This window comes from Oryzias latipes, chromosome 15 (assembly GCF_053564925.1).
Source record: "Oryzias latipes strain Hd-rR chromosome 15, Olatipes_Hd-rR_3.1".
NCBI lineage: Eukaryota > Metazoa > Chordata > Actinopteri > Beloniformes > Adrianichthyidae > Oryzias > Oryzias latipes.
Genome location: NC_136251.1, coordinates 23,084,811 through 23,097,267, shown reverse-complemented (window position 1 = coordinate 23,097,267; position 12,457 = coordinate 23,084,811). Strand labels below are relative to the sequence as shown.

General features: G+C 42.2%; 1 protein-coding gene across 1 annotated transcript in view; it reads right to left on the bottom strand.

The window, feature by feature from the left end:
- The window catches only part of lrmda (leucine rich melanocyte differentiation associated), a 238,561-nt gene that overhangs the window by 40,693 nt on the left and 185,411 nt on the right, over positions 1–12,457 (bottom strand). The window lies entirely within an intron of this gene.

The window sequence follows — 12,457 nt, the reverse complement described above, 5'->3', positions numbered from 1 at the left end:
GATTATACGTTCATGCAATTTGATCAGCTCTATTTAATTAATGTTTCCTAGTGTAAATTTAAAGCAAAGACGTGCTATTGATTGGGAAAAAGTCAGAAAAAGACAAATTAGAAGATTCATTCACAAACAGCCCTTCAGAAACAGGTCAAGAGTATCTCCATTGTTATTCTTCAGTGTACTCTCAAGGTCCAAAACATCCTCTTCCGTCTCTTAACCTTTCAGCTGGTGGAGGGAGCAGTTTATCACGACACAGAGATATCTGATGCCTTTGCAGAAATACTTTCTTTTCCTGTAGGAAGGAATTTACTAGGCCTTTAATCATCGCAAGTGACTGAGCTGACAAATACATATTAGAGATGGTTTGGACCTGCATTTTTCTCCACTTTTATAGTTGTTCCTCTACATGCCTGCGCATAACCTTGAAAAATGGAATGGTTCGACCGGTTAAATAGAACCATATTCTTCATGTGGTGAAGAGAGCCCAGAGAATCGAAAACGATCACATAATGTGCTTTCAGATAGCATCTATGAAAGGCATTAGAGTCTGGCCAGCATGTGTTTCATATTACACTGAAGAGAAAAACTGTAAAAAAGAAGCCTTTTTGAGGATTTGCTAAATAAATGCTGAAGTTTTGTAGTTTAAAAAAAATAATAATAAACTGATTGGAATGGAATCAGTGTTTTGAAAGAGAACCTATCAAAGGAGGTTTAAACCTAAATATAAGACTTACTACCCTTTTCTCTGATAATTGTGGGTGAAATAAATAAATAAGTAGTAAATCAATCGTTGACTGTATATGAGAACTGGACTGAGTGAGGCCTCCCCTCCTTGTATTCCAAATCAGAAGTACCTGCTGGTCCAAGAAGCCAAAATCCCATAGAGTTCTATTAAGAAGTATACAGCTTGCTACTCAGTCATTATATTTGTTAGAATAACCATTCTTGCACTAATAACGTTTTTTTCTTGTTTATTTTTTGGGATATTTTTTCTGTACTGCAAGTTATTCAAGGTATAACCTGGCCAATCAGATGCCTCAATAAATAATGTGGTGCCTATTTGCCCCCAAAAGTTTGATTGACAGATTCTCCTAAGCTTGGTTTCAAGTAGTAGCCCAACAAGCACAACCCTGTTTGGGGAGTGTGGTTACCATTGGAACAATGACTCAGATCAATTTGGACCACTCAATACCTATTGACATCGTCTGGCCCCAACATGGCAGCACAAATGACTTAATTGACTCTATTAAGTTGTAACTAAACCATTTTCTATGGGTGACGTCACACTGACCCGGTTCTGCTCTCATTTACAGCCCATAAAAAGCAACACTTGATTATAACCCACAATAGTTAAGGAAGCAGTAGTTGTTGAGTCTAAGTGTGCATTCAGACTGTAAAAGTCAGTTGGTCCGGACCGAGTCCTGAACATTGCGGTTAGTCTGAATTCAGACTGCTTCAGGCGGACTTTCCTGTTTGGAACCGAAGCTTGTAAACAAAACCATGTGACTAAAGATCTCTTCAGTCATTGGCCAGGTGGGGCAAAGCAATGTGAGAAAGAATGATGGCCGTGCTATGCTTTGATATTTTTATTTATTCAAACTTAATATTTTGGTGACTAAATTATATGTTATATGTTGGTGACTAATTTTGAACATCTGTTCAATAATCTATATGTTTATAACATATAGATTCTTGGGAAAACAGTGAGAAGCAATGAGTATTACATTTAAAGTTGTTTTATTGAGCCTGCATTCATTCAAACACAGTTCAATGAGTTGCTGTGTCTTATCGTCATGGTTGCTACATTCCTTCTTTGTTAACATCCCATAATGCCCGGCTACGGTAGCCGTTTTGGTCCAGTTGTTTTGCTCAGAGCACGGAGCCCATTCAGACTGAGGAAAACTCAGTCCGATTGTCCAGTGCTGCAGGGGGGGGGGGGGGGGGGGGGGGGGGGCAACAGCCCAACCAAAACCAAAATAATCAACACTTCTATTGCGGTCAAATCGTGCCGGCCTCAGGAGACGGAAAGGAATTCTCTAAAACCCGACATTAACACACACCACTCAAAGTGAGTGATAAAGGAATCGTAAACTGCTTCCTTCTGATCTATGTTCATGCTCTCCTGAGCGATCACAGAGCAGCTACTCTACTTGCCTGATTTCCCGATCTGCTTGATAGATCACAAGCCCGTGCCACTATGGACCCACTCGGCCCTCAAAAGCACCTCTTCGTCCTGCTGCTAGCCCACAATTACCCTTTAAGTTCACCACCTCTTTAAGTGAGTTCTACTACAAACCCTCAGCTATAGTCCCATTTGTATTCAACTTTCTGTTTCCAACACCGCCGACCTCCCAGGCTCAACGCCATGCATGAGACCACTCCTTTACGTCCTCGCCATCTTGGCTGCTGATCATACACACCATCCATTCAGCATCTGTGCCTCCTGTCACTCCTTTTCCCAAACTTCTCCCACAAAACATTAGTCATTTACCCTTTTGCTCCACAGCCCTCAACAATTGGACCACCTCACTTGAATCAATGAATGACCTTACAAAGGGAGTAGACAGCAGCAAACAAAGGTGGGGAAGAATTTGGAAGAAAGGTTTGCATGACCATCAAGCATCTCTAAAAGGTGCAAAAACGTTATTATAAAAAAGCAAAAAAAATGTCTTCTTTTATTATAAAAGTGTATGTTCTCTCAAATGTTTTAAAGCTTTTGACTTTCTCCAGCTGACAATTTTCAGTGTTTCACCTCCACTGACCAGAGGGAGGTGCTGCTGTGTCGTCTATATAAGCCACCCAGATGCCCCTCTTCTTCTTCTTCGTCTTCTTCAGTCTCTCTGCTGTCCAGATTAGTCTGCTCATCAAGCTGAGCATTGTTTTAATTTGCTGGGCCTGGGGCATATGCAGAGCGTTCACATCATTATTGTCTCTGTGCAACGTGAGTTATCACCACAGCTTATGATAATGTGGCACAAATTTACAGGCTGGGGAGAACCGTGGATCCTGCCATAATAAAGAGTGGACTGAGGGGAGTGGAAGACAGGAGTGAAAAATGAAAGGGTGTGAGTGAGGGAGAGGAAGAGATGAAGGAAAAGGTGGCGGAGAGAGGAAGCACTGTTGGATGTCATTATGAAAGATGATTCCCGTACTGGATAATGCATCACACGGATGATGCCTGTCCTCTCCTTTTCAGTGTTGTTATGCGAATAAATGCTGATAAACCCAGAGGCAAAAGTGATTATTACTTCCAACATATTACCAGGAGAGAAGAGAAGAGAAGGGGCGGCAGGAAGAGCGCGACAGGGGAGGGGTGGAAAGAGAAGAAAGGCAAATCTGAAATAGAGCCACGCGGAACACACAACCACCTCCACGATTGGGATCTTAAAAATGTGCAACGCTGAGAAGTGAGTCAGGGATGGCTGACGAGCTTCAAGATGTTTTTCAGATAGAACTGCCACAAAGTTTCCGAAAGTTTTGCAAGGTTAGCTGTCTGTAGAGGAATCTCGACGGGCGTTCTATTACGGCAAATCGTGCCGGCCTCAGAAGACGGAAAGAGAATTCTCTAAAACCCGATTATGATGTTGTCTGTAAAGAACAGAAACTAGTTCACACCAGCAGCTACGGAGTCTCCGTCCGACCAGCTTATCCCGACACACTTCCTATCTTCCCTCCTCAAGACTGACCAGCAATACAATCTAATTACAGCCACGCTACAGAGGGAGACCAGTGTAAACACCAGCTCTTTTTATCTCCTTATACATCTGGACAAGTAGACAAAGTGCTAAAAGGAAATAAATGTGGCCTGACAGCCACATCAAAGAGTTCAGCCAGAGGCTTACTGCTACTTAGGGCACAGGAATGTTGTTGCTAAGCATCAGCCCGCAACCTATCAGGGCGCAAAGAGGGCCCTGTCCTGCCTCGGAGAGGAGAGAAGGGAAAAGAGAGAAATGAAGAGGAGCGATGGGGGGAAGAGGAGGAGGGAGGGGGGGGGGGGGTTGTCTTCTGACATTGAAAGGAGGCTAGGGACTCAAGGAGATCTTTGTAGCTTAAAGCAATTGTTGGAAGAAACAAGCTTTCTGTTTTGTTTTCTCTTGACACCGTTTCTGCTTTTTGTGCTTGCAAAAGACATGTAGAAAAATGTCTTTTGATATGTTTTCTCTTTGGGTCTATATCAAAATATTTCTTTTGTGTCTGTGCATGGAACTTTTTTCACATCTTGTCTCCATAAACTGGTGCTGCTTTCTGATCATGTTAGAGATCAGAGGAGACACAACTTGTGAACTTATTTGAGTCAACATTTAATGCCGGCGTGACACGTTTATTCCTTCACTGGATGGGACTTTTTTTTTTTTTTTTGTGATCCAGACTTCAGAAGTTGGAGGGGTTGCAAACAATGCAGCACTTTTAGAAATAAACAATGAAAAATGAATAAGTAGCAATAGCTGGGGGGCGACACACAGCGTGTAATAGTGCGGATGAAGAGAAAAATGCTTCAATTCTATCGAACATAAGCTGACTCTTTTTGTTGTTGCCATTTTTAAACAAAGATCTAACCATGTTTATTGACAAGCCTTCATTGTTTCAACCACTTCCTTTTAAATGAAAAAAATGTTTTTCATGACTTATGACATTAATTAATATTGTTATAAAGAAGCTTGTATTGATTATTTCTTATTCTTTGTCAATAATGATACTAAAATTGACTCTAAAATTGGAAAGGGAAAGCTTTTTGCTGGGGGGGCCGTTGACCCTCTTGCTCCCCTGTAGCTCCGCCCCTGCAACCACATTAAACTCTGAATCAGATACAGAGAAGCTTTTGTCTAACAAGATGTTTTCTCCCACTAGTCAAATATTTCCACGGCTTTTAGCTGAAATGTTAATGATTGAGGCTTAAGGCAGTAAAAACATTGTAAAAAGGTTTTAAATTGCTGATGTCAAAAAGAAACAATTTGTTTTCTTAAGAGGAACATTTGATGCGTCTGCACTCGTGATCCGTACCACCGTTTTTATTTTTTTCTAATGGCTAACTGAGCGAGCGTTCAATGATTAACCAGCTTCACTTCAATGAACTCGCTCTGAGTAAATGGATCATATGATCAGTGATCACAAGAGCAACTGTTCTGATGTCTCGCTCGGGGCGCGGGGCACATGAAGGGAACCGGCAGCAGTAAAAAGTGCTGTTGCGTGTGCGGCCGCGCAGGCCATGTTTTGTGGGATGTTAATCATCTGTAGTAGTGATTCACAGATTGTAATAAGGCTGTGTTTGCTTTCAGGTTGAAAATTAAGAAGCCATTTGACCTTTTCTTGTGAAAGTCCTGCGGTTTAAAGCCAACACTACAGCAAGACAAATAGCTGGGGACTTTTCCTCTTCTAGGTAAAGTTTGACCTTTTTCATTTGATTTGACATAAAAGGAGGTAACATACACTAGCAGATTCGCACATAAATGTAGAAAAAAAGACGGTATATTTTTAATTTTTTTGTAAAAGCAAAAAAAAATTGCAGAATTCTCTGGTAATTTTCATCAGGAGTTCCTCTTTTTTTAAAGCTGCTTGTTTAGCAAAAACAAGAGACACAAACAGAGAAAAAAGTGCAGCAACTCCAAAGTGTGACATATCATGAAGCTTTCTGTTCCGATTAGGGGCTGTAGCTAACGTCAGAGCTGTTTTCTACAGTGTAGGATGTTAAATAATTGAAGAGTCTCCGAGCGGGCCTGTCAAAGGCTTGTCTAGAATGTTTCCTATGCAATTAGACACTGAGAGACATTTGAAGAGGACCCACAAAAACAGCCACAAAAAGTGACATGTGAACTTAAAGGAAATTAGCTCTTTACACAAGTGAAATGTGAAGGTTACTTAGCAATGCTTAGCTCAGACTGCGGCTGTGTGAAGTGTGTGTTTGACTCAGCCCCGCTACGAAGACTGCGATTTTCTTTACTTTGAGCCTGCTTCAGTCAGTAAGATCACAGAGGGAATGAAAACTAATTTTGACTCAAGGCACACGGAGAGGAGAGTAAAAAAAAAAAAAAAAACCTGAGATGTGTCGAAATAATGAGATCTCTTGATGTTTTCTGGGAAGATATGGGATGATGCAGACAGATGCACAGCTCACATCTTCAACCAAGGACACAGACGCACAAACACCCGTCGAACATTTAACCGCAACTTCAAAACACACAAATTTGTGCACCGACTCATTTTAAAACGCCCTCACACACACAAACACACATGAGGGCATGTGGACTTAGATGTTTCAATACTTGTGCAGATATACAGTAGTTTTATCATATTTGATTAAAATTGCAGCTAAAATGGACTCTGAGGTGTTGTGATTGAGCACATATTGCAATGATAATCCATTATTACCATCGTTAAGATAATCTATTTAAAAAAAATAACTACACACTGACCTGTAAATACAGAACTTGGTATGCTCTCCCATCAATTTCTGACTTCCGCCGCCCCCCACTCCCTGACAACCTTTCAAGCACTTTCTCACATCCATGTCTGCGACTTCTGTGATGCGGCGGTGAGGCTGTCATCTTCCACACCTATCATAAGTCACAAGCGGGCGACCCAGATCCTCTTTCGTTAGACAGAACCCTCTGTGGGCCGGTAAGCTGTATCATTACACCATGTCATCTTTATGGCGAGGAGCAGCGCCCTGCTCTCTAATTACACTCTGCTTACTCCATTTACCCTGACAAGGACAGAACAGCAGGTAAATAAAGCATTAAAGAATGAAGTGCTTCCCCCCTCGTTCTCCGCATACACACGTTGTTCCGCTGGTGGCCACCGGCGTGCCCCTGGCCGCCGCCTTTTCTGTGCAGACGCGATAGCAGAGTCCTGACTTTCCCAACCCTTCCCCTCAGAAGGACTTATGAAGGTGAGGGGCTGCGTGACAGGCCGCGAATAGAAGAGACAAAGCCGGGATAAGAATTAAATAAAAAGTAGCTGTCAAAAACAGTAATTGCGCTTCTTTGCTGAGCATGCTTTCAGATATATAAACCTGATTTACTGTCAGTGTTGCTGCCACAAATCAGAGGGCCCTCTGAGAAACACTCATGCTATGAAATTGTTTAATCTCATCAAGTTCTGCTTTCACAGCAGGCCATAAATCATGTAGTCTTTGTTATCATAGACCTCCATGAGCGCCTGTGAGGCAGGCAATGGATCGTGGGTATATATAATCTTGACTGCGCAAACAGCAGGGTCTGTGCAGCCTGAAATACTTTCATATTAGCCGCGGTGCAGCTGGCGGAACACGAGCGCCCTGATGGATATCTCATTTCCTGTGCTCTGCATCTATTTCGAGCAAATTATTACTGCATAAATTTCTTGTCAACAGAAACGGCCAATTAATTAAGTGAAAATGCACTCGTGATCACATCCACACACCAAACAGGGGGGAGATGGGGGGCGATTTTTCACCCCCACAGGGGTCACCCGCCGTGAATGAGTCTAAACTTTGTCATAAATTCGCAGACAAGCCAATATCTGCACAGGAGCTGCGGCACGGACTTGAAACATTTACATGAGGAATATTTATGTAAAAAATGCTGGGAGGACAAGAGCGAGGAAATAAAAAGTTTACGGCCGCGGAACAAAATGTCCGTCGACCCGGGCCTGCGCAGCATTTCATCAAAAGCGGAGCATTGGATAGAGATCACGGAAGCACCTTTGCCATTTAAGACACAAACTATCCAGATTTAAACCGAGCTCCCGATCGGAATGAATTATTCGTAATGTATGACGGGTTGGGAGTTTGTGGGGGTGGGAGGTTGGTGGTTGTTTATTCAGCTTGGACCGTTTATCAGACAGTGAGGATCCCACGGCGGGGATGAGCTCGGAGATTTATCTCTGCTCCGTTTCCAAAGCAGATAAATCAAGGGGTGTAATCATGCTCCTAGTGGCCTAGCTCTGACCTCGCGGTGAACTAATGACACGGGGATATCAAAGCGCCTTTTCCTGTTTCTGGGTTAGGCCCTAAGGTTAGTCCCCCTGTCAAAAAAAGCTAAGGAAAGTTAAAAAAATATAAGACAAAAAAGCAGAGGGGGTGTCCCTTTATCCTGTTTACACAACACCACTGAGGTGGATTGTTTGGCTTTTCCTAAAATGAACAGATGTAACAAAGGAGAAGCATGTTTGCTCAAACAATGCCTATCAATTGCAGGCTTCCAATCCTCCGTGTAAAAGATACTGCAGTTCAGCTGAGGATGCCTCCCATTCCTTCCCAGAGCCGGAGCTTTCCTCTGCTGGACCGAGCCCGCTCTGATTTATCATGTCTTCTGCTAGCAGGCTGTCCGCTGATTAAACCGGTGGAACTTTGTTTCACTCTCCGCTCTCTTTAATCTGTCTCTCAGCGAGATAAATTAGCCAGTGCCGTGCCAGCTCCTGCTCTCTTTAGCTCCCTCCCTCCGTCTCTTCCTCTGCTTTTCCCTCTGTTTATCTTTTCTGTCTGTCACACGTTGAGAGGGGAGCAGACACATCTGCTCCTATACGCCGCTGCGGAAGATAGGGCTGGGCGACATCCCTGGTCCGATTTAGCTAAGAGCGTCTGTGAGTGAGAACGAGTGTGTTTTTCCTGTCTTTTTCTCTCCTTGACAACATTCTGTCAAACAATCTTCCCCTCCTTGGCCGGGCTTAGGTTCTTTGTTGTTAGCTAATAAATCAGCGAGTATTTATGAACCATGATCCCCCGTTCTTAGCCTTTAATGGCGGCACGTTTTAGGGTGAATTAAAGCAGGATTTTATTCACTAGGCTGTGGGCCAAAGCTCGGCCTGGGCGCCTTCGCCGCTGACTGTTTTCCCTTCTTATCCTGCCTGTGCGCTAAATCATACACATTGTCAGGGACTGCTAAGTTAGTGTATGTCATTGGGGAGAGCAGGAAGCACTGGGCATAATTCTAGCCGTCACTTTAATTTACTGTATTGGTAGCTTTGTAATCTCCGCCTCATAAATTACAGAAGCTGACAGACAAGAATTTCAGTTTAAAGGAAACATTCATCAGGATTTTGGATGTCTAGGTACTTTTTTTTCTTTTTCTTTCTGGTTTTGTACTTCCGTGCAAAAGAAAAAAGGCGAAGGCACCATTTCCTCTATATTGCAAGAGAATATTTACACTAATGCCCAAAAAGAACAGGCTGATAAAAGCAGTAGAAGAAAAGAAGAAAGAAAATGAAGGTAAGGTTTGAGGACACAACCTTGCTAAAAGGTTTTCATTTCAGGTGAAATATATAAGGCTTTGTCCAAGGGCACTGCAGCAGCATCTGCTTTGCAGATAGTGCATTTGGCTTACAATCCATGCAAGCGAATATAAATCAGGTGCAGCATCTCAATGCTAAGCCTGACTTCCAGAGGCCAACAAATCTTTAACATGAGATTAAGGCCTCAGTGGAGCCATCTATCTCCGGCTGATGGAGGAAAACATCAGAGCAGTCTACGGGCAATATGGTTTCACTGAGTCAGGACTGATGTGTACCAGAATGTGCAAAATGCCACATGCAGTGGTCTCTCAAGAAATTTATCACTCAGCCTTTGAAGTCTTTTCAACAGTGGTGCTAGGAGATATAAAAAACAATGATTTAAAACAGTGGTCCCTGACCCCCGGGCCTTGGACGGTACCGGGCCGCGGACAGGAAGAAAATACTTTAATGCTTGATTAGACGGTGCAGAAGTGGAGGCACGTCCATTGTTTGTAACGCATAAAGCCATTTTTTTGATTTATTCTTGAGCATAAAAATAGGAAACATAAAAAGCAAATTTTCAAGGTTTTCAAAACTAATTCCATGTGATTGTGTTCAATAAAAAACACCAGGACCTGCCTACCCTCTCCATACACAAACCACCACATAAGACCCAGCCTGCACCAACCCCTGATCATGTGACTCAGAGACAACAATTGTGTCTACAGTTAACTTAGATTATTTCTGTTTTGTTTGAAGGAAGTTTTATATTTTGAAAAATTACCAGATTCTGTCCACCACATCCATCTATGGTCGTGTTCGAATCCCTACTCACTACCTAGTGGGCCATATAGAACGTTCACCATTTCATAGAGATGTCTGGATCTACGACTCCAAAATTCAATGACCTCAAAATTTCCCAGAAGTCTCTGCGAAAAATCAGTGTGCATTGATGCTCACCAGATTGGCAATTATAAACTACAATGCACAATTTGAACAAATTTTCCTGCGAAAAATTTGCATTTGAATTGATTTTTTTTAAGACCATCCAAGTTTTCATCCTTGGAAATATTCTTCGTAAAATGTTCACAATTGTTCAGTTTTTACTTCTTGAAATCTGTGATGACATATTACAATACAAAGTATTGATGATCACGTATTCTAAACACATCCGCTACCTTCTTAAAGCGGCTTCTCCAACAGCTAAATTAACAGCCTCAAGCTAACAGAGTCCATATAAAAGAAACAAACGTTTTCGTTTCTTTGGAGAGAAAGGAGTCAAAGAAGAAATGGAAGAAACGTCTTGCCTTCCCTTGCCATCCAGGAACAAATAGCTATTGGTCATTTCTTTTCTGTGATTAATTTTCAAATGGTTGGCAAGGGACGCCATCCATACGTCACAACTTACTCCGATCTGACTGGTCAACATGTGTTCAATGGCTTTTTTCGTACATCCCAAAAACGATCTAACAAATGTGCATAGCTATGTGAATGCAAGAGTTTTGACCACAGAAGCCCGAAAAATGCGCATTCAAGCGCATTTACATCGACTTTTATTAGGAGTGGTCGCTCAAATGCACGTTTTTCCGAGCCCGTCATGAACCTAGCATTAACGATTCCCCATTTTAGAAGCTCAGAGGAGACAAACAGGTAAGCAAAAAAAATAAAAAGTGGGAACAATGAACCACATAGTGTCTCCTTTGGTCAATATTAACATATCGGAGCCTCAAACCACATTCCTTCGAATGCCACCAGATACCATCGCTGCAGCCAACGAGAGCACGACACAAAGGGGACAGGACCTGAAAGAGACGTCTCGTGTCATCACCCAGGAGAGATAATGGAATTGTTATACACTCTTGATCACAGACACTCTCACGGCATCTCGCTCTGTTTTTCACTCATTCCCCGTCTCTGTGCTCTCAGAGTCTCTCTATCGCACAGACGCACGGTGCAGACGCAAAAAATTCCAGCACACTTCAGTGCGATAGCTCCTCTTCTCTTTCAGGGTTTCATCTCAATAGCTTTTTTATCTGAGCACTTCAATTTGCAAGCCTAGCTGGAAGGCAGCTCCTCCTGATATGTTAATTGCAGGGTACTTAAGCACTAAAAGATTAACATAAAACCCTTTGGAAACAAGCTAATAGTTTATGATAATTCGCGCATGGCCTTTGTCTGTCTATCATTACATTGCCTCTAGCAGTAATTTTATCAAGGGGTTGTAAAATATCATTTAAACAAGTTCGCTTTCAGATAATTAATAGTAGAAACTGTATTATTCAACGCAGTCACAATGGCACCATTAACAATACAGCAACTGAGCTATAATTAAAGTATTTTATTTTATTAACCTGTTCATAATGCTGTGCAAATGATGACACAAAAGGGGTCTTTTTTATTTTTATCCCCACCCCCAGCATATCCACCGGGGCAATTACAGGAGGCAGGAAGGCTTCTTTTGTTAGCTCTGCAGATGGAAGCTTTTCAGTTAGCAGGTGGAGAAGTGGACAAATAGATTTGATGAGTCAAACAAATGGGAAATTGTTTTTCTTATCATTTCTATAGAGGTTTTTAGATAAAACTATTCCCTCAGTAAGGGATTTATCACATTTTAAAGAGGTTAAAAGAGAGGAGTGTTGAAAATGAAAAGAAATTAATGGAAGTTAACGTTGGTTTTATAAAACGGAATGTACTGTTTGCCTAATATTGGAAATTAAAAGTTCAGAATGTGTAGGTTTGTGTTTCAATAAAGCAGGAATGTTCGCACTACACGTGTCAACTGTCTGAACGTGGAAGTGTGTGTTTGACACACTTGCTCTTGGCGCGCACATGTTCACACACACCCATTTTTCCGGCAGACAGACCAGTCCTCTCATGAATAATACAAGAAGTCCTTTCAGCAAACAGCTCAAATAGCCATTCATTCATCTGCATACCTGCAGCCGTGCAAAATGATTGGTCTGCCATTACCGCTGGAATCAAAAGGACAGAAATGTTCTCCAAACAATTTGCCTCAAAATGAGACAGGAATGATTCTGTTCTTTTCAACAACAGAGACAGGCCCCTGTGCATAATGATGTTAACGTAATGGGGTGACAGATAGACTGGGAGACCGTGACATTAGCATGAGAAACGCACCAGTGAGCAGCCGCTCAACTGTGGTCTCAAAGGGCCCTCAGACATCCAGTCTGAACATCGTTTGTCTCACAGCTCTACGAGCCTGACAAATGAAGACACGCCACGTTTTATGTCAAGCAATATACCATTCCACTTT